The sequence below is a fragment of the Ceratotherium simum genome, chromosome 22 (genome assembly GCF_057802395.1).
Source record: "Ceratotherium simum simum isolate JZ-2026a chromosome 22, ASM5780239v1, whole genome shotgun sequence".
NCBI lineage: Eukaryota > Metazoa > Chordata > Mammalia > Perissodactyla > Rhinocerotidae > Ceratotherium > Ceratotherium simum.
The window spans coordinates 28,738,501-28,759,783 of record NC_141921.1 but is presented as its reverse complement, the minus strand read 5'-3'; the positions used below and the strand labels follow the sequence as shown (position 1 = coordinate 28,759,783).

Sequence of the window (21,283 nt, the reverse complement as noted above, 5' to 3'; positions counted from 1 at the left end):
AAGCCACGGGGCCGGCCCCCAGAGTAATGATTATTAAATATTACATACTCTGTGCATCCAGCCAAGCCTCTTTAAGTATGATGTGTCACTGGCTAGCACTTTATGGCATACAGAGTATTGGTTCTCATGAATCTGAATTTGCTGGATAACTAGTAGTGGTGGTGGTGAGCCATCTGGTGGTTGGTTGATCTTCAGGATTTATCCTTCATGGTGCCAGATTTCCAGGTCTGAGAGGTGAAGGAGGCCTCTGAGGCACAGGGGAGGTAGGGCAAAAGCTCCCCGAATCAAAAGCACGGCTGAACCTGAGGCAGGGGACCAAAGTATTCAAGAACAGGTGCTTCACCCCTAGTACACAGAATGACCTTGGCCAAGTCACTTGACCTTGCTGAGCCTCAGCTTCCTTATAAATGAAAAGGGGATAATTCATTCACTCATCCAACAAATATTTATTAAGTGTGTACTGTTCCAGGAGATGAACAAGAGGGACAAATTCCCTGCCCTCCTGGAGTTTGCAGTCTTGTGGGTCTAAACTCCAGCAATTTATTGCGAGGGACAACAAATAAGTATAGACTAAGTGCTATGAAGCAAAATTAAAGCAGGGCAGGGGTGTGTGAGTGGAGGCTGTTGTAGATAGGGTAGTCAGGTGGTCCTCCAGGGGTTCTTAGGCTGTTTCAAACAGATAGTGCATGTAATGTGCTCAGCTCAGTGCTGACAACAATTGAGTACTTAACAAATATTATGTCAACCTGCTCCACACCTCTCAGTCCATGTTTTAGTCTCCAAATAGCAGTAATAATGAACACTTATGTAGATCTTACACTTAGATACTGTTCTAAGCCTTTTAGATATTTGAACTCATTTAATTCTGACAATAACTCTTATGAGGTAGGAATTATTATCCCCTTTTATGGGGTCAGATACAGGCACAGAGAAGGCCAAACAATTAGGGAGGGCTGGAGGCTGAGAACTGAACCCAGGTAGTCTTCCTAGAGGCTGAGCTGAGATGTGAGGGGCTGTGATTAGATAGATACAAGGAGACAACAGTCTAGTTGGCATGTACAGGCTCTGATGTCAGATTGCCTGGCTTCTTATCCTGGTAGATCTGACCTCTCTACTTTGGTTTCTTCATCTCAAAAATGGCAATACCAGCACCTATCTTACCTTATAGGGATCATGCTTAGAAGAGAGCCTTCTTTCTGCTTTGCGAGGCCCCAGCCTGTTTAGAGACCAGCCCGGCAGGGAGTGTGAGGGGTGAATGGGCCTCTGAAACTTCTGAGAGGAAATAAAGGCACATCAGGCAGTTGTCAGAGCAACCCTAAGTTCTGCTGGAGATCAGACCTCGGAAGCTAGGTTTTTATGATTTTGAGGTTGCCAGGGTGAAATTAGGAGACCCATAAATGCAGAAAACAGCTGAAATCTTGGCGTGGCCACAACACTCAGCTTCCATTTCAGGCCTTACACAGCTGCCAGGAGAGGTAAAGTCTCATCGAATGTCAGGGTTGGAATGGCGCCTAGAGACGGTCAAGTTAGTAGACGGGGAAACTGAGGCCCAGAAAACCAGAGGGACTTACCTAAGGTCACAAGGTGCATTAGGGGGCAGTCAGCTGGGGCAGCCTGGCAGCAACCTCGCCTTTCCCTGAGGCTTCCAAATCTCGGCCTCTTACCTGGCCCTCCTCTGGCCGGAAAGGGCCTCACCTTCGTCCAGAGCACTAGCGGCCCCATTTCCCACGTGAGTGCTGCAGGGGCCGGGAACAGCCGGACTCGAGAGCGGGTTCGACTTGCGCGTGCGCACACGCGGCCAGCCCCTTGCCTTTTCCCCTCTTTTCCTGCCCCTCCCCTCGCCTTACCGGCCTAGGGGAGGGGGGGAATCAGGCGGAGCTCAGAACTTGGCCTCAGCCAATGGGCTGGCGGGCCGCGGGCCCGGCCCCCTCCTTCCCTCCCGCGCCGTCCAATAGAAATTTACTACAATGTTGTGGCGAACGAGGGGGAGGGGCGCGCGCGGGCGGGCTGGCTGCGGGCCGGGCCGGCCTCGCCTCGAAGAGGGAAGGCGGGAGGGCGCGCGCCGGGGCCGCCAGCTCGCTCACTCGCTCGCTCGCTCCCTCCCTCCGGCGGTGGGTTAGTCAGTCAGTCAGTCCGCCAGCAGCCGGCGGGCCGGCGAGCCGCAGAGGGCCCGAGCCTCGGACGCCGGCGCCTCTTCCAGCCATTGTTCGTCGGGCGGCTGCAGCGGCGAGCGCGGGAGCCGGGGCCCCGGAGCCACGGGTGAGGCGAGGCGGCGGCGCACGAACGGGGCGGCGGGGCCGGAGCTGTCCCCGAGGGGACGGTCCTGGCGGCCGCAGCGGCGCCGCAGCCTCTTTGTCTGCAGCCCCCCGCAGGCCCGGGGCCGGGGGCGCGGGCTCTCCGGCCTCTGGGCGCCGGAGGCTGAGGGGCTGGAGCCGGGACGCGGCCGGCCTGAGGAGAGAGGCGGGGGCTCGCTGGGGGAGCGTCTCAAAGTTAGGCTTGGGGTCGATTTTTGAGGAAGGGAAATCGGTACCGTCTAGTCTGTCCATCACTGGACAGTGGGCAGGAGCCTTGGAAGGAAACCATGTGGGGGAGATTTGCAGGTTTCGGGCGGTGAAGGTGTTGGGTGCAACCGCAGAGCGATTTCTTCGTGACGAGGTAGCGGGGCTGCCTGGGGAAGTCAGCCACCATCTGGGGGTGGAGGGAGCCCTGGGAGGACTTGAAGGCCTTCCCGCCATAGACACTGCACCATTGAAGAAATTCCCGAACCCCCGGGCTCAAATGCTCTCCCCGTTAGTCTTCACGGTTCCCAGTGCCAAAGGGTTAAATCTATTCTTCCCTCACCGGGACCTCCTTTTTCAGTTCGTGCATCTGTCGGCTTGGAAATACTTCCTCCCGCTTGCTGGGCTGCGTTTACCTGCGGAGAGACCGGATCTGGGCTCGCCCTCCGAGACTGAGATTCATCACCGGGCTCTTATTCCTGGTGGGGGGTTTGCCAAAACAGGTTTATTCTTCCCAGGAACAGGCATCCTCTTGAAGAGAAAGTGATCTCTCACTTCTTGAGAAAGAAATTGCTGATGGATTGGTTTCTGGCCACATGATAAGACTGTCATCCTGTTGTTTCTCTAACTGTACCCTACCAGAAATGACTAGTCTGTGGAGACTTGTCGTTTTTTGGCATGTATTGCTGATTAGGAGGTAGTTCTTTTTTTTTTTTTTAAGCGCTGTCGAGCTTTTTTTAGTAGTCTGGGTGATTTCACAGCTGCTATTTTGTTCTTTCTGTTTTTAGGGAAAATTGCAAGAAATGGTTATGTCTTGTGTCTTGGATATTATTATAGTGGATTTATACTCTCTTGAGGATGTACTGTACTCAATGCTGTTGCTCATTACTGTTTTCTGTAGCCTCAGTCCTAGCAAAAATTTTAGTTGGTTTGACCCTTTTAATCAAGTGTATATATATATATATATATATATATATATCTCCCTTATGTAATTTTTCTTATCTCGATTTTGTTAGTGTAGCCTTAATCCTGACTTTTTATGGAAACTTGATATGTACTCTTGATTTTCCTTTTCTGTAAATTGGAAACATAATAAGTTCTTTGCCAGCTGTACAATTTTCGGTATTATAAAAGTTTCTTGGGGCATTATTAATATAATCCATGTAGAATACATAGCAGAATACCTGGCACAGAGTAAGCACTCAATAAATGACATTAAAAAAATGGATATAATAACTGAACATCAGATTTCCTTGGAATCAAAGTGTAATTCAGAGTGCTTTCTACAGGAAGGTTGTAATTAAGGTAAAGATAGGTGTTATTCAGATCCCCCAGGAAACTGAAGTCCGGTGTCTCTTTGCCACTGATAAAAGTGAACTCACTGGCAGACTCAAGCTCAGCGTGCTAACTTGCTGATTCCTCTTTCTTCTAGTAACGAAACTACACTTTTTTCCTTGTATAATTGAATTCAGGCTTAGAAGTAAATGTCCTTAATCGTTAGGCCTCGCCAAAATTCTCCCAACATTTATACCAGTGTTTTATACCAAATATCTTATAGGTAAGTTGTTATACAAAATGGCCCCAATCTACCTTTCCACCTTTATTCTCCTTATTATGTACTGGTATTTTCCAACCAAAAAAGAACTGCTCAGTAATAAATGCTTTCTTATCTCTGTATCTTTGGCCATGCGGTTCCATCTTTGTTTGTCATATATATTCCTCCTGACTGTTTTCAGTTCTCTTACCTTAAAAAATGTTCCATATATTTGTAATTCTTTTTTAAATAATTTTATTTATTTATTTTTTTCCCCCAAAGCCCCAGTAGATAGTTGTATGTCATAGATGCACATCCTTCTAGTTGCTGCATGTGGGACACGGCCTCAACATGGCTGGAGAAGCGGTGCGTTGGTGCGCGCCCGGGATCCGAACCCCGGGCCACCAGCAGCGGAGCGCGCGCACTTAACCGCTAAGCCACGGGGCCAGCCCTCGTATATTTGTAATTTGAAGTGTGGGGAAAAGTTCCATATGTGGAAGGAAATCTATGGAATTTTTTGTTTTGTTTTGAATTTTCTTTGAGCTTCATTAGTATGGCCAGCCAGTCGAATTTCTTTAACTGGTATTTGTTAAAAGGATTTAGGTGCTAATGCCCCATCAGTGTGTGCAGCCCTTAGTGGTAGATGATGGCTGTTGGTAAATTAAGAAAACTTTTTAGGCTTCCTTCCATTCTATTTAGAGCTAAGGACTCTACCAATTGACAAGTTTACTGCTTAGAAACTCTGGCTGTCAGCAAGTGGACTAAGGTAATAGAAGAAAGGTTTATCTTTTAGGTGGGTCTCTCTGCTTGCTTTCTGCACCTCTTCTCTTTCCTGGTGGTCTAAGGGCCAACGTTTCCTTAATGTTTGTTAAACACTCAAGTCGTATTTATTATATTCAAGTAGTAGATATCTTGAATAAACCTATGTTTTCAAGTAGGCTTATCCTCAATATATCAAATAACATGATACAATAATTTATATAATATTAGCAAAATAATACACAGGTCTTCCTCTTTGCATATTTAAAAATGCTTTCATCTTATCTCCTTTCTTTTTTCTTTAAGAAACACTTCTAAGCTAATATCTAAATTAAAAAATGATTTAAAAGGATCCTATCTCCTCTGAAAAAAATGGTTGTGGCATTTTGTTGAGATATGACCTATATCTTTTTCCTGTTACTCTCTTTTGTCAGGTTTGTGCCCCACATTTAAAGTTCACCGGTGTGACGTTTCCTTGTGTGCAGTTTGAGTTTAACGTTTTTGGAAATTACGGAGTTTGCCTTCCATTTCGTTTCTTAGTTTATGGTCTTCATTTTAAACAAATTCATATTATGGGAGATAATGTGTTTATAGTGCTATTGGCTTTCCTTCCTCCTGTTCCTAAGAAAGCTTCGGAGTTAAGCTGGTCAGAAGTGTTGCCTAAAAGTCGCAGGATTCTTGAATTCTCTGCAGGTACTTTGATATGCTTACCTGTAGATTGTAATTTAAAATATGTAGTCTATAATTTGTGATGTGAGTGACAGGGCTTGCTTACATTGTTTTCTGAATGTCAAATCCAACTTAGTATTGGTGATCTGATTTTATAACTAGAATATCAGTGGCCGTCAGGGGCTGAATTTGGTTGTGAAGTCAAGAGGAGCGTATGTTATTTAGACCACAGTCTGTTTCTTTGTTATCTAAGAATCAGGCCAGCCCAAGTGCTGCCAGTGTATTTTTCCAAGAGTCTCATCAAATTCGTGATTGGTCACGTGCATATTCAGATACAGATTCATTGCTACCTCTGAAGGACTTGTTTTTTTCTCCTGTCGCTTGAGCATGGAATCACCTTATTTTATTTGTGAGCTAAACAATAATAATTCTAACTTTTTTCTTATGACCAACTTTGCTTTTTTCTCTGAATAACACCCCCAAAGGTGAAACTTTTAAAAACTTTAAGAAAGGCCTCTGAATTGATCAGTTAAGGGCCTTATTTATGTAGAGAATCTAGAATTATTGGAAGGTAATTTATTCATTGCATTTATAATAGCTTTTAGTTAGAGAAGAGCCAGATTCCAAATATATGTGTTAATTTTTATTGTTTAAGTTTGTTGATATGTCGCTGGTGGCTTACTGTGTGTCCTTTGTATGAGTGGATTCCTGCATGTTCAGTACAATGCACTGTAACAAATACTCTGCTGTACACACTGGGTTAGATGAGTATTTTGATTTACTCTGCTGCTATTTAATGAATACACAGTGAGAAGGATAAAGAAAAAAGCTATAGCAATGAACAGTATTCAGAAATTGGAGGCGTTAGAAAGGAGAACTTTGATATTTTCTTTTGAGTGCTGATCTTGTTTAGGATTAACTACCTCACTGACACTACTTCAAATGCTGGTTTTAGGGGAGTTTAGTGGGAGAATCTGATTATGATGAAAGTCTGTTTACACTTATTTTTGCTAATTATTTTTACTTAAAGGGGATTGTACCCACTTTGAAGTATTCGAAAATAAATTGGCTAGCTCTTTGAACTTTAAAGAAAAGCAACATACCATAGTGTGGCTAAGGGCCGGCCCTGTGGCTTGGTGGTTAAGTGCGCGCGCTGCGATGCTGGCGGCCCGGGTTTGGATCCCGGGTGCGCATCGAGGCACCACTTCTCCGTTCATCCTGAGGCCGAGTCCCACATGCAGCAACTAGAAGGATGTGCAGCTACGACACACAACTATCCACTGGGGCTTTGGGGGGAAAAAATAAAAATAAAATAAATAAAATCCATAGTGTGGCTAATATAAGTCAAGGAGTGACTTGGAGAGACTTTAATCTACCCTACCCGCTAATCTTCATCAGCTTTCCCCAAAGTCATCCTAATTAAATATGCTACCCCTAAAAGTCTCTTCTGTATAGAAATTCCAGAGCCATCATGGCATTATGTTTATTTATTAGTTATTATCGCATTTATTAAGATCAGTTCTCATTTTGCAGTTATCTCTTGATTATCTCCAAGATAAATCCATATGGATTAAACTGTGATTGTTATTGAATTGCTACTCTCTCCTGTCCATGGCTGAGGGCTCTTTGGGTCACTTCCACCCAAATTAATCTAGTCCCTCTTTTCTCATTCTCAACTCTCAGGGCAATCTCTATTTGTAAAAATTAAAATTATTTCTGAGTTATGTGGAGTGGAGCTTGGGTAGGGTTAAAATAATCTTGGCAGTGGGTTGGAAGAGGCAAGATTGTCTGATGGAATGGATAGGATCTATGACTAAATATTGGTGTTGATAAATAAGATTGGAAGAAGCAGTAGATGCTGTATTAATATTAATATCTAATTCTATCTATATATGTATATCTATAATTCTCCTCTGTTATCTAAGAATATTATCTACTAATAGAGACAGGAATATCTCCATTTCTTTTTGGAAATAGGTGGAAATAATAAGATAAGATAAAATAAAACAAGATATAATACATACTCTTGTAGTTAATTGTGATTTGTAAACAATTGTAAACAGGCAACCTGCCTGCGCCTTGCGCTTCCATCCTCTACAAAAATCATCCTAATCTGAATCAACTTTTGGTAGGCCCTCTATATGTCTGAACTGTAGCACTGGACTCCACATAGACTGAGGTTTAGATACTTTCTACATTAACATTCATTTAGAAAACTTTTGTGTGTGTGTGTGTGTGTGTGAGGAAGATTGGCCCTGAGCTAACATCTGTTGCCAATCCTCCTCTTTTTGCTTGAGGAAGATTGTTGCTGAGCTAGCATCCGTGCCCATCTTCCTCTATTTTTTTTTTTTATATGTGGGATGCCACCACAGCATGGCTTGATGAACGGTACATAGGTCCATGCCTGGGATCCGAACCCGCGAACCCCGGGCCACCGAAGCAGAGCGCGGGAACTTAGCCACTACGCCACTGGGCGCGCCCCATTCAGCTATTCTTAATGCTTACATAATTAAGTAACCCTATTAGAATCATTTTAACGCAATGAGATCTTAATGGTATATCTTTGAGTACATGGTCTTATAAAGAAATGCTGTTTTAATTTATATGTCAAACATGTATTTTAATTTACCAATTTGAAGTTCTACATATACGCAAGTGAAAAGTGTTTCACCTTGATAATATACTTGGTACAGATTGTTGAAATTCCTTTCTCCCCCCTAGTTTTGGCCATATGGACACAGGCAGAACTCTCAAGATCTCCAAGGATTTAAGCCCTCAGATTTTACCTGTCAACCATTTCAGCGTGTAATAGAGACACAAGGAAGGCAGCTTGAAGTGAAGGCTTTTTGGCTACCACCCACTAGCTGTTTCTTGCCCTTTTATCCTTTATAATGATTCAGAGAATCAACACTGTTGCTGACTTACTACCTGCAGAGTCCTGCTAATCTTGATGGAATTATGTAATTATATAAGCCTTTTGCATGGTGTCATATGATGTTGTATATATGTCCTCCCACACATGTGTCTTTAGAGTAATTTCTTCCCATCTGGTGTTGGAAATGAGCTCTTTGTGAGGTTATTTTTAAATCTTCAAGCTTTCTGGCATCCTCAACACTTTAAATAACACAATTGCTTTTGAAGGCAAGAAAATCCACGTGGTATATTTAATCGTTTTTTCCAGTGAAAATGTAAATAGTATTTATTTTTAAAATCATATCCTGTGTTCCAAACAGGCAAAACATGTATTTTATGTTTACATAGTCTCCAGATAATTTTGTTAGGTAGGAAATAGTCAGTTGTTGCCAAGTAGATAAAGTAAAGAAGTACTTAAGGGAAAGGATGCCAAGAATAAGAAAGCTGTTAGAGGAAAAAGCTTTCAGAGATATTTTATTCTCTGAAGGTTTATTGGTATCCTGTTCTGAACTCTTGCACCCTTATTTGTTATCTACCAGATTTGTCATGTGTTGTTTTATATTTCGTATAAAACTGGTATTCCCCAATGAGATTGTCAGCTTCTGGAAGGCAGAGGGTCGATATCATGTCTTTCGTTGCTCTCCCCATCACCCCAAACACAGATATTTCTTAGTACAGTAGCTAGATACATAACATGGGGGACACACTAGACATACAGAGATGTAGTAGGAATTTGAAATGCAGGATAATTAAGATTTAAGACCTGGGTCATAATTCTGACTGCTTCTGATTGCCTCTCTCTGTATGTGTGTGTGTATCATATTTTCTTGGACAGTAAGTCATGCAGATATCATGACACTTTACTTCTAAAACACTTCAGTGTGCATCTCCTAAGAATAAAGACATCCTACATAACCACAATACCATTATAGCTAAGAAAATTACAGTATTTCCATACTATCAACCAATATCCATCTAATCCACATTTTAAAAAGAAAATTAACAATATTTACATAATATCAACCAATATCCAATCCATATTTAAAAAAGATCAGTGTCATCTACTTAGTAAGATTCATCCAATAATTCTTTTTTCTCCAGATGCTATTTTGTTGACTTATCCTTGCTAGTTGTGTTATCTCTAAGATGACTTTTAATGAACACTGGTTAACAAGAAATGTTCAACAGTTAATGTACTCCCTTTGGTGTTTTGTAAGATTGAAAAGACTAGCATTGCAGTAAATGATTGCATAATGATCATAGCATCATATTTAAATAAATATACTAAAGAATTTATCCAGTGGCCAAAGGGCAAGGTGATTTTGTTTTGTTTTGTGTTTAGATTTTTATTATGCCTACTTTGGTAGGCAGCCGTTAAGATGGTCTCCAATGATCCCTGCCGCCTGGTATTCATGCCCTTGTGTAATCCCTTTTCCTTGTGTGACCTGGACCTGGTGACTTACTTCTAATGAATAGAATACAGCACAAGTGATGGGATGTCACTTCTAAGATTAGGTTACAAAAGGCTCTGGCTTCTGTCTTGGGCACTCTCATCTTGGGCACTCTCTAGCTCTCTTCCTGTCCCTCGGATCACCAGCTGTGATATCCTAAGAACATTCAGGCAGTCTGTGGAGAGGCCCACATGGTGAGAAACCATGTCTGTCAGCAACTATGTAAGTGAGCTTGGAAGCAGACCTTCTGAGGCCTGACAACAGCCATGTGAGTGAGCTTGGAAGCAGATTCTTTAAGCAGGGTTGAGCCTTGAGATGAATGCTTGACTGCAACTTCATGAGAGACCCTGAGCCAAAGGCACTCAGCTAAGCCATGCCTGAATTCTTGACCCATAGAAGCTGAGATAATACATGTTTGTTGTCTTAAGCCACCAAGTTTAAGGCGGTCATTTGTTGTGCAACAATAGACAACTAATACATCTACCATTTATTAATTTAATAACTATTTATTGATCATCTACTATTTACCAGGCACTGTCCTAAGTGCATTGGGACATATACAGTAAGTAAAGTAGCTCAGAAGTGTCTGTTCTTGTGAAGTTTGCATTTTAGTGGGAGAGGACAAATAATAAGTATACAAATCAAGGATTTTAGTAAGGATCATGGAAAACAGGATAAGGGAACAAAGAGTGAGGGAGGTAGGGTGGATATTTTAGATAGACTGGTCAGAGACCTCTCTGATAAAGTGACTTTTGAGCAGGGTCCTGAGTGGTATCTGGAGAAGAGCATTCCAGGCACAAAGGTTAAGCACGTTTGGTGTGTTTGAGAAACATTAAGGAAGCCAGCATGGCGGAATCAAAATGATCTGGGGAAAAATGGTAGGAGTTGAGTTCAGAGAGGTAATAGGAGTTCAGAGAGGTTGTAGGTAGGAGAAGGAGTGGATCATGTAGTGCCTGTTGGCTATGCTACAGACTTTGCATTTTTTTCTGAGACAGGAATTCTTGGGAGGATTTTGAGCAGGGGATGGCATGGTCATTCATTTGATACATATTAATTGATCATCCACAATGAGCAGGACCCTGTGGGTGTTTGTGATCACAAAAATGTAGAAGACGTGACTCCTGTCCTAAGGAGGTTTAATGATCTAGAATTAGTAGAAATGACTGGGCATGCACAAAAAACTTAGGAATAGAGGCACTGTGTCATGGAAAGACATGTGGTTATGGAAAAAGCACAGAATAAAACCTGGGTTAAAATTCTGGCTCTTCAACTTGATTTAACACATTTCAGCCACTATTGACTGGGTGGTATTATAAGCCACGTAAAATAATAATAGTAGTGTTTATTTTTTATTTATTTATTTTTTTGGTGAGGAAGATGGGCCCTGAGCTAACACCTGTTGCCAGTCTTCCTCTGTTTTGTATGTGGGTTGCTGCCACAGCATGGCTTGACGAGTGGTGTAGGTCCGCACCCGGGATCCGAACCTTCGAATCCCAGGTCACCGCAGGGGAGTGCGCCAAACTTAACCACAGTGCCACCGGGCCAGCCCCGGTGGTAGCGTTTATTGATGCCTTACTATGAGCCAAGCTCTGTGCTGTGTGCTTTATAGGTATGACAGAGGTGTTGAAGAGTATAGGCTCCAGGGCTAGAATGCCTGGTTTTAAATTTTAGTTGTGACACTCTTTAGCTAATGACCTTGGGCAAGTTACTTAACTTCTGTACCTCAATTTACTCATTATATAACAGGGGGATGATAAAAATACTTACCTTTTAAGGTTGTGATGATGATGAGTTAGTATATGTGAACTGTTTGGAACAGTGTCTGGCACCAGATAGATATTAGCCATTATTTTTGCATTTAAGCCTCACCCTATGAAGTAGGTGTGATTAATCCCATTTTACATTTTAAGTAGCAGGCTAAAAGTTAAGTAACTTGTCCAAAGTTACAGAACTGGCAAGTGAAAATTGGCTTCAAAGTCACATTCTCTACTGCTACACCTTTACTTGTTCAATATGTCCGTGAGCAAGTGGGGAAGGAGAGATTCGGATGCAGGCCTTCCATCAAAGCTCATGATTTCTTAATGATTGTGATCTTGTGAAAGTACTTTTCTATGCCTCAGTTTCCTCTTCTGTAAAATGAGGATAATACCCACATTACATAGAATACATAGTAATAACAAACAAAAACAAACCTTGCAGTGTGCCTGTGCATCTTGACCCATGCCTTTTTTCTACTTAAATTGGGTATCTATGTGTCTATCTAATTATTATCTATAAATAAATATAATATAGGCGTGTAGAAATATATATGGTTTTGTCTAGTAGTGATCTTTGGATGTGATTCAGACTTGTACTGTAGCATCTTTAAGCCTGTGTGTGAGTATTCTAAAGACCCATTTCACAGCAACTCAGGCTTCATAGCCTCATTTCCGGGTTGGTACACGGTCATGTGGTTGATGTCCCCATTGTTGCTTTTATCTTTTGCAGCAGATGTGAAAGTAAACATTCAAGGTTGAAAAACAGGAAGGGGTTTGGCTGATGTTCACTGAGAGGGTATTTTTGCAGGGAAACTTGTACACAAGCCACCTGAAATCTGAAATGCCTCGAATCTTCGTGACTTTTAGCAGATACAAAAAGATATTATAACTTACTGTTGTGAAGTAAATAAAAAAGCAAATGATTTTGCAGTTTAATGAATTTATGAATTTGCATATATTATTGCATTTAAAAATACTAGAGAAATGAGATAGTTGTTCCTCTTTTTGTTTGAAACAGAGAACTGATGTATATAACTTTATAGTCACCCTAATTCCGGGTTCTTTTTAGCTATGGAATAAGTTTTCAATAAGGAAATGTAGAGTTTTTTGTTGTTGTTGTTGGCTATCTGTTCTAATATCATTACACTTGAACTTCTTCAAAAGCCAAAACCTAACACAGCTTTTTTCTACTTGGCTCTTGTCTTTGTTCCTAAGGAGAGGAATTCACACACATCTAATGCTAGCCATATATCAGGTACTACTCTCCATATATGCTTACTAAGCTCATATATTAAATTTAAATATTTCCTTCTTTGACATTCAATCTACAACGAGTTTTTATTGCTTTGGTGAAATCCCTCCCTCTTGCCCTTCTTCTTCCCTCTCCCTCCTCCCTCTCTTTCTTCCTTCCTCCTCCTTCTCCTCTTAAATGATTCTCTCCCATACTTTTGCTGAACAGTTTTCTATTAATAGTATTTCGGAGGCAGGGTGATGTAGCAGCCAATAAAGATATGGATTTTGGAATCAGATAGACCTGGGTTTACAGTAAGGTGGTTTTTGATAGGAAAAAACTGCTTTTTATCTTAATAAATAAAAGCCAGGATCCTCCAGAGTTGGCTTTAGAAGGAGATTCTGCACATGGAGTGGAATAATTGGAGCTCACAGCAAGGACTTTTGTTCCCAAAGATTCACCTTCCCCTGGAGAATCCCTTGCTGACCCCAGGGAGTGTTGCTTTCTCTTTAATTTTCTGTCCCAGAGGTGAGTCTTCTCTTAATACTCCTGCAGTACACAGCTGAGACCAGGCTGCAACATTTAAGCACAGAGTTACTAGGATGCTTCTGGCTCACAACATAAAGCTCCTCTTCAATTTGTGGCCTTTATTGGGATACCTCCCTTCTTGACTGCAACACATAAATCTGCCTTTCAGTGCCAGGAACCATCTCTAACTCGTCTACCTGGGAGTGCTTACAGCATGTCTAGATTGCTCTAAACCCAGAGAAGAAGGCCTAGAACAAAAGGGGATTCTCTACCTTGCCAGCCTGTGGTTATATGTGAGAGAGGACCCACTTCTTGCTTGTGATCGACGCTAGGTCTGTACAACCCTTAGGAGAGCCCACAGTCACCCATAGAATATCTTCATTACAGTCACAGAAGAGAGACAAAAACAGTAGAGGGGTTTTGGGGTAAAGTGGGAGGGGGCTTCCTTTTAACCATTTACCCCAGATTATATAATCTCTGATCATAGCTCAGTAATGTGGCACGAGATAACTCTCAACAAATATTCCCTTCCTATTCTTTGATTCTTAATACCACTTGATACCTACGCAGCTATCCTTTAGTTTGTTGTAATTTTATCTCAGAGTTTTGTTTGAGGAGATCCTAGTACTTAAGCAGGTCCAAAGTTCGGCTGAGGACAGTGACGATAAACATAGCTTGGTGTGACCAAGATGAAACACCTGGTACCCTGAGCAGGCTAAGTTTTAAATGTTAAAGGAGGTGTCTTTTGTATGACAGACTACTAATTCCAGAAGGCGATATAGAACGAGGCTATTGATACAAGGTTCCTGGGCTTGTTTTTAAGATGGGGAAAGTATAATAGAGTCTAAGACCGTTGGAGTCACAGACCTGGTTTAGAATCCTGGCTCTGATACTGTTTAGCTGTATGTATTTGGATAAGTTACTTATCCTTCCTGTTTCTCAGTTTCTTCATTTGTTAAATTTATATAACATTTAACACGATATACCTACCTTTTAGAACTGCCGAAAAGATTGGAAGTAATATGTAATATGCTTAACATAGTGCCAGCATATAGTGGGCACTTAATGAATAGGAACTAATTATTATTATTATTTTAAATGAGATTTCTTTAAAATCCAGCTTGTACTTGACTTATATATGTCTGGCCTTGGCTTTTTTTTTTTTTTTTTGACAGCTTTATTGAGATATAATTAACATACCATATAATTTACCACTTAAAGTATACAATTCACTGTTTTGTAGTATGTTCACAGGATTGTGCAGCCATCATCTCAATTTAATTTTAGAACATTTTTATCTTGTCCCAGAAGAAACCCCATACCCATTAGCATTCCCCACCTTGCAACCCCAGCACTAGGCAACCACTGACTACTTTATGTCTCTCTAGATTTGCCTGTTCTGAACATTTCATATAAGTGGAACCATACAATATGTGGCCTTTTGTAATTGGTGTCTTTCACTTAGCATAGCTTTTTCAGGGTTCATCCATGTGATAGCCTGTAGCGATAGCTCATTCCTTTTTATTGCTGAATAGTATTTCATTATAATGGATATACCACATTTTATTTATCCATTCATCAGCTGATGGACATTTGGGTTGCTTTCACTTTTTGACTTATGAATAATGTTGCTGTGAACATGCATGCATAAGTTTTTCTGTGGACATATATTTTAATTTCTCCTGAGTATATACCTAGAAGTGGAATTGCTGGGTCATATGGTAACTCTCTGTTAACATTTTTGAGCAACTGTCTTTGACTGGTTTTTAACCATTTTTTTCTCTTTGATTGCATGGTCTCCTGTTTTCTGTCAGCCATCTTCACTGTTAGTTATCAACAGCTTGCTGAACTATTTTTGATTGCCTTCTTACTGTTTAGCTGTCGCATCTTGCTTAAATAGATAATATCATTGCAAATGAATCTGTTTTTCTATAGATATACCACCTATCCATGAGATGTTCTTTTCCATTTCATCACCTTTTTTACCTGTTATTTCTCTCTGGCAGAATATGGTTTTAAGAAATAAAAGTTTTAAATAAAATTCCACTGAAATTTGATCCGTGCTCTTGGTGTCTTGTACTTGCTGATAAATGATACCTAAGATCTATGATAGGAGGAGAGATCTTTAAACAGGTTTTTAATACAATGATAGCAAAAGCATGAGGCAGGTTAAATTATTCCATCAATATTCAAAATGCTTAATGACAGAGGCTTTTAAAAGAAAAAGAATACAAAATTATGAATACAAAATTAGACATGAAAACAAATATTTATTTAGAAAGAAAATAAATCACAACAAATCACGTATTTTATTTTATTTTTTTAAATAATTTTATTTATTTATTTTTTCCCCCAAAGCCCCAGTAGATAGTTGTATGTCATAGTTGCACATCCTTCTAGTTGCTGTATGTGGGACACGGCCTCAGCATGGCCGGAGAAGCGGTGCGTCGGTGCACCCCCGGGATCCGAACCTGGGCCACCAGTAGCGGAGCGCATGCACTTAACCGCTAAGCGTCGGGGCCGGCCCAAAATCACGTATTTTAAAAAGCTGAAAAAAAGCACAAACATCACAAAATTCAGAAAAATAGAATAACATTTTTTATTAACTAACTGCCTGATATGCTGCTATAATTTTTTTCCTATATTTTTTAGTTTTGTATTCCTCTAAAGATTTTCATATTATGACTTTGTGATATCATTTTCTATAGAGATGATAGAAAGATAATTCAGTCTTTTCTCTGCCACGTGGTCTTAGCAGGGGCCAGTACAAATGAGGGCCCTGAAGCTTAAGCTTCTTTAGTTTCGTAGTAAATCTACCTCTGCATAGTAAATAATCTTAAGATATTAATGAAGAGGTTGTAATATAGCTATTCTGTGTTCTAATCATTGACTGCAATTGTTTATTACAACTTCTTGTGAATCCTTCTTTTTTGGATTTAATGTTCAATTATAAATTTATTTGTGTACATTTTTATTTGTGTACATTTCTATAATGTCTTTTCTTCCAGGAGTGTGCAGTACTGATTAGTCATCCTTGACTGCAAAAGGCTTTTTTTTTAACACCTCCCCCCACCCCAAATACAAATACCTTTATTTCCCAAATAGTTTGTGTTAGTATTAGTGTGGGGATAAAAAACAGGCCATGCCTGAGTTTGATATAGCCATATATTTTTCAGCCTGAGATGTCTCCTCAGTTCACTTTCAGACTAAATAGTCTATTTTTTTTGGCCCTTAGTACCTTTACTCTTTCGTGTTAGCTTTAATTCTGTTTATCTCTTCTTTTGGTGTTAGTGTAAATCAAGAACAGTATTAAAAGACCATATGCTCTGCAAATCACTTAGAAGTAAACTTGCTCCATGATAGTATGCCCTTGGTATCTTATCACTAATATTATTGGTCATTTACAGTTTTTGGGGGGTGACTTTCTGGAGGTCAAGGGTTTACAAATAGGACAGAGAAATATGAGAAGTTAGTAACAGAAGAACTAAAGAATTTTTCCAAGGCACATACTCTTGTTTTATAAATAAAAGTCTAAACATTTTGTTAGATTTTTAAATGCTTCAGTTGACAATTTAAATATTGAGAGCACAATACAGTTAGATTTTGAGCTGGGTATATTTAATTTATATATAGTCGTGTATTTAATTTTTTTTTTTTAAGTTTTGAAGCACCACTACATCTTCTAATCCAAATTTAATTATAGGTCTAGTGATATACTTCCTAGTGCATTATTTTGCATAATATACCATGTTTTAAAAATTAAATTTAAAAATTTGAAAAAGAAAATGATTTCTTTTCTTTTTTTTTTTTTGTGAGGAAGATCGGCCCTGAGCTAACATCTGCCAATCCTCCTCTTTTGGCTGAGGAAGACTGGCCCTGGGCTAACATCCATGCCCATCCTCCTCCACTTTATATGGGACGCCGCCACAGCATGGCTTGAGAAGCGGTGCCTCTGTGTGCACCTGGGATTCGAACCGGCGAACCCTAGGCCACCACAGCGGAGCACTCGCACTTAACCACTTGTGCCACCGGGCCGGCCCCCAAGAAAATGATTTCTAAATCATGTTGACAAATGTCTGTATGTGTCCCAGTGGAACATTTGAATTTTCTTTTTTTTATTTATTTTTTTAACATTTGGGCTTGAATCATTAAGAGGCAGCATTAGAAAAGCGTTTTGGGGCCGGCCCTGTGGCTTAGCGGTTAAGTGCACGCGCTCCGCTACTGGCGGCCCGGGTTCGGATCGCGGGCACGCACTGACGCACCACTTCTCCGGCCATGCTGAGGCCGCGTCCCACACACAGCAACTAGAAGGATGTGCAACTATGACATACAACCATCTACTGGGGCTTTGGGGTGGGGGGGAAGGAGGAGGATTGGCAATGGATGTTAGCTCAGAGCGGGTCTTCCTCAGCAAAAAGAGGAGGATTAGCATGGGTGTTAGCTCAGGGCTGATCTTCTTCACACACACACAGAAAAGCGTTTTGGATCCAAACATATTTGCTTATTCATTATACTTTAATGATGAATAGATGGGAAAATTTGTCTTTGAGCCTATCTTGTCCTGTTCAAAAAGCAGGGAAGAGGGAAATAAGATTTATTGTATATCCTTGTGCTAAGCACTTTACTTAATATTCTTATAGCAATCCCATGAGTCAAGTGGTGGTATTTTCCTTGTATAAATTAGTAAACTGAGGCCAGGAGAGGTGAAGTAACTTGTATAAATGTCATGCAGCTAATAACTGGGGTGCTAAAACTTAAACCCAGGTTTATCGGACTTTAAAACTGATCTATAGCATGATGATTAGATTTGGTACTCCCTTCTATTATGGGTGGGGCAGTGGCAAATTTTCCTTTCATCTTATTCAGATTTTCACAGTCATAATTTATTGTAACCTAAATTATTGAACTTTTACTATGGTGTTCTTATGCAACATTTTTGGGTGAAATCATACTAAAGTTAATTATGCCCTATTTCAGTATTTCTTAAACCTTAATGTGCATACAAATCACCTAAGGATCTTGTTAAAATGCAGATTCTGATACAGTAGGTCTGGGATGGGGCCTGGGATTCTGCCATGTATCACGTCCTAGAAGATGCCTATTCTGCTGGTCTGGGCCACACTTTGAGTAGCAAGGCCCTGTAAATCGAGAGAACAATTGTCTCCATTTTAAGATGATAGAAAGGAAGTGAGAATCCAGATATAGAATAGACACATGAGACATGTTGGGTTTTTTTTCATAATTTTTGGTAAAGATGGACCTGAAAGTCTATTGATTACTTTACTCTGATATTACTAGGTATTGGTACATTTTGTTATTATGTATACTTGAGAAATAGATGCAATCTTACTATAGTTAAAGAAGAGTGGAGAGCTGAGGAAATTCCTACTATGTGCGAGACCTTGCTTTGAATACGTTTCATTGAGATTTTCATTACTGATTTACTTATTGGGATAAACTTTAAAGAGTTAATCTTAACCTAATTATGAAACTCTTGATGTCTAGAACTGACTCTTTCCTACATGAATTAGTATCTTTTGCTTGGTGAAATACTTGACTAACGTATGCATTCCTTTGTTCTAGAGGGAATCATTACCATCATTATGTAGCAATTGAGTTCTCAAAATTTTGTGTGTTGGGGGTAAGGGCAGGGGGAGGGGAAACACTTTGTGATTAGATGTTAACAGTTACTTAATTTTGAGGTATAATTTACATATGGTAAAATGCACAAATCTTAAAGTTAACAGTGAGTTTTGGCAAGTGCATATACCTGTGTAACCCACATCCCTATCAAGATACAGACCAGTGGCTCTCAAACTCTGGTTTGCATTAGAATCACCTGTACAGAAGCCTTGCTAAGATAGTACAGAGAGTTCTCATACTCATTACCCAGCCTCCCATAACATTAACATCTTTCATAACCTTGGTACATTTATCAAAAGTAAGAAATTAACATTGGCACAATACTATTAACAACTACAGACTTTATTTCAATTTCCCCAGCTTTCCACTATTGTCTTTTCTTCTGTTCCAGGATTTAATCTAGGATACCACGTTAGATTAGGTCGTCATGTCTTCCTTAGTCTCCTGTAATTTGTGACAGTTTATCAGTCTCTCCTTGCCTTTCATGACCTTGATACTTTAAAGAGTCCTGGCCAGGTATTTTGTAGAATGTCCTTCAATTTGAGTTTGTCTGATTTTTTTCATGATTAGATAGGTTGTGCATTTTTGGGAAGAATACCACAGAGGTGATGTGTCCTCATCACGTGTTGTGATAGATGATATCAATAATAATTATTATTACTGGTTATATAAATTGTTACTGTTATATCAGTTATTACTGGTTAAGGTAGTGTCTGCCGGGTTTCTCCCCTATAAAGTTACTAGTTTTTTTCCTTTCCATGTTCTTGTCCTAAGAAGTGAGTCACTAAGTCCAGCCTACATTCGAGATGAGGGGAATCAAGCCCCATCTCCTGGAGGAGAGAATATGAAAGAATTTATGGATATATGTTAAAATCACCACAGTAATTAATAAATATTTGGGGGAGATAGTTTGAAGCCATGCAGATACCATGTTTCTCTTTAAAATTTCGCAGACTAATTTTTGTCTTCGTCAGGGATCTTGCCTGCAGTGGTTTTACTGTGATGTTCAAATGGAGATTTTCTATATTTGGAGGGCTTTTTAAAACCAATTATTGGCCCCATCCTCAGAGTTTCTGATTCGGTAGGTCTGAAGTGGGGCCTGAGAATTTGCATTACTGACAAGTCCCCAGTGATGCCAATGATGCTGGTCTGGGGATTTGAGAACCACTGACATAGAACATTATCTTAACCTCAGCGAGTTCCCTCACATCCATTCCCAGTTAATCCCTGCCTACGCACCCGCTTCAGAAGGCAACCACTGTTCTGATTTTTATGTAATTACTTTATAAACATACTGAATCTCTTTTTAGGAAAACTCAATTTATGAAAATGCAAAATTTTAAAGAGATAAACTAGGGATAGTTGATTCTTATCAAAAAAGTATTCCTTTTATTTTTTTCTGAAAACTTTTGTACTTGTATGTGACATATCTTACACCACCTTGTCATTTTACCTGTCTATGACATCTTTCCAACTAGATTGTAAATTTAAGTGTGGGGACTTAGTCTTCGTCATATTCCTTGTAGCACCTAGAAATCTTAGACAAGGTCAGTACATATGACTGATGGGTTAAAGAAAGGTCTTTTTTTGTTTGTTTTTGTTTCCCTGGCTCCCATTATTACTAAACTTTAAAATATCCAAATGATTTCTTATTTAGATTTGTTGTATACTTTATTTTTAACTGTCTAGAAAAGCAGGTATGACAAATGATAGTTCACTGATTCTCATCAGAAACAATGTTCCATGGTAAAATTGTGACCAAGACAGACTGGTTTTACTTTACTGTGTAAAAAGTAACCCTTTTGGGCCGGCCCGGTGGCGCAAGCGGTTAAGTGCGCGCGCTCCGCTGCGGCGGCCCGGGGTTCGCTGTTTCGGATCCCGGGCGCGCACCGCCGCACTGCTTGGCAAGCCATGCTGTGGCGGCATCCCATATAAAGTGGAGGAAGATGGGCACAGATGTTAGCCCAGGGCCGTCTTCCTCAGCAAAAAAAAAAAAAAGAGGAGGATTGGCGGATGTTAGCTCAGGGCTGATCTCCTCACAAAAAAAAAAAAAAAAAAGTAACCCTTTTACACATTGAGGAAACTCTTTGCCTTTTGGGCTGTGTTTCATCTTCTATTTCTCTAAAATTTTATCTATTCTTCGAGATTCTACCACTACTTGAAGCAAGTAAGATTTACATTTTCCAACCCTGACACCCATGTTCCCATTCTGTCTTTTCACTGTCTGTGGGATAACTCCATTTGGATATTTTATGTCATCACTTCTATCCACCATTCATCTATCCAGCATCTTATTCTTT

At 40.2% G+C, this 21,283-nt stretch overlaps 1 protein-coding gene across 2 annotated transcripts in view; it reads left to right on the top strand.

Moving 5' to 3' along the window:
- Positions 1-21,283, top strand: part of EPB41 (erythrocyte membrane protein band 4.1) — a 184,314-nt gene that overhangs the window by 17,886 nt on the left and 145,145 nt on the right. Inside the window, exon 1 of one of the 2 annotated variants that reach the window (XM_087446415.1) lies at positions 2,119-2,259. The exons of the other annotated variant lie outside the window; for it this stretch is intronic. The gene's annotated coding sequence lies outside the window, so the exon portion shown is untranslated. Of the gene's footprint in view, positions 1-2,118; positions 2,260-21,283 lie in introns of those variants that run through there. 2 annotated transcript variants of the gene reach the window in all.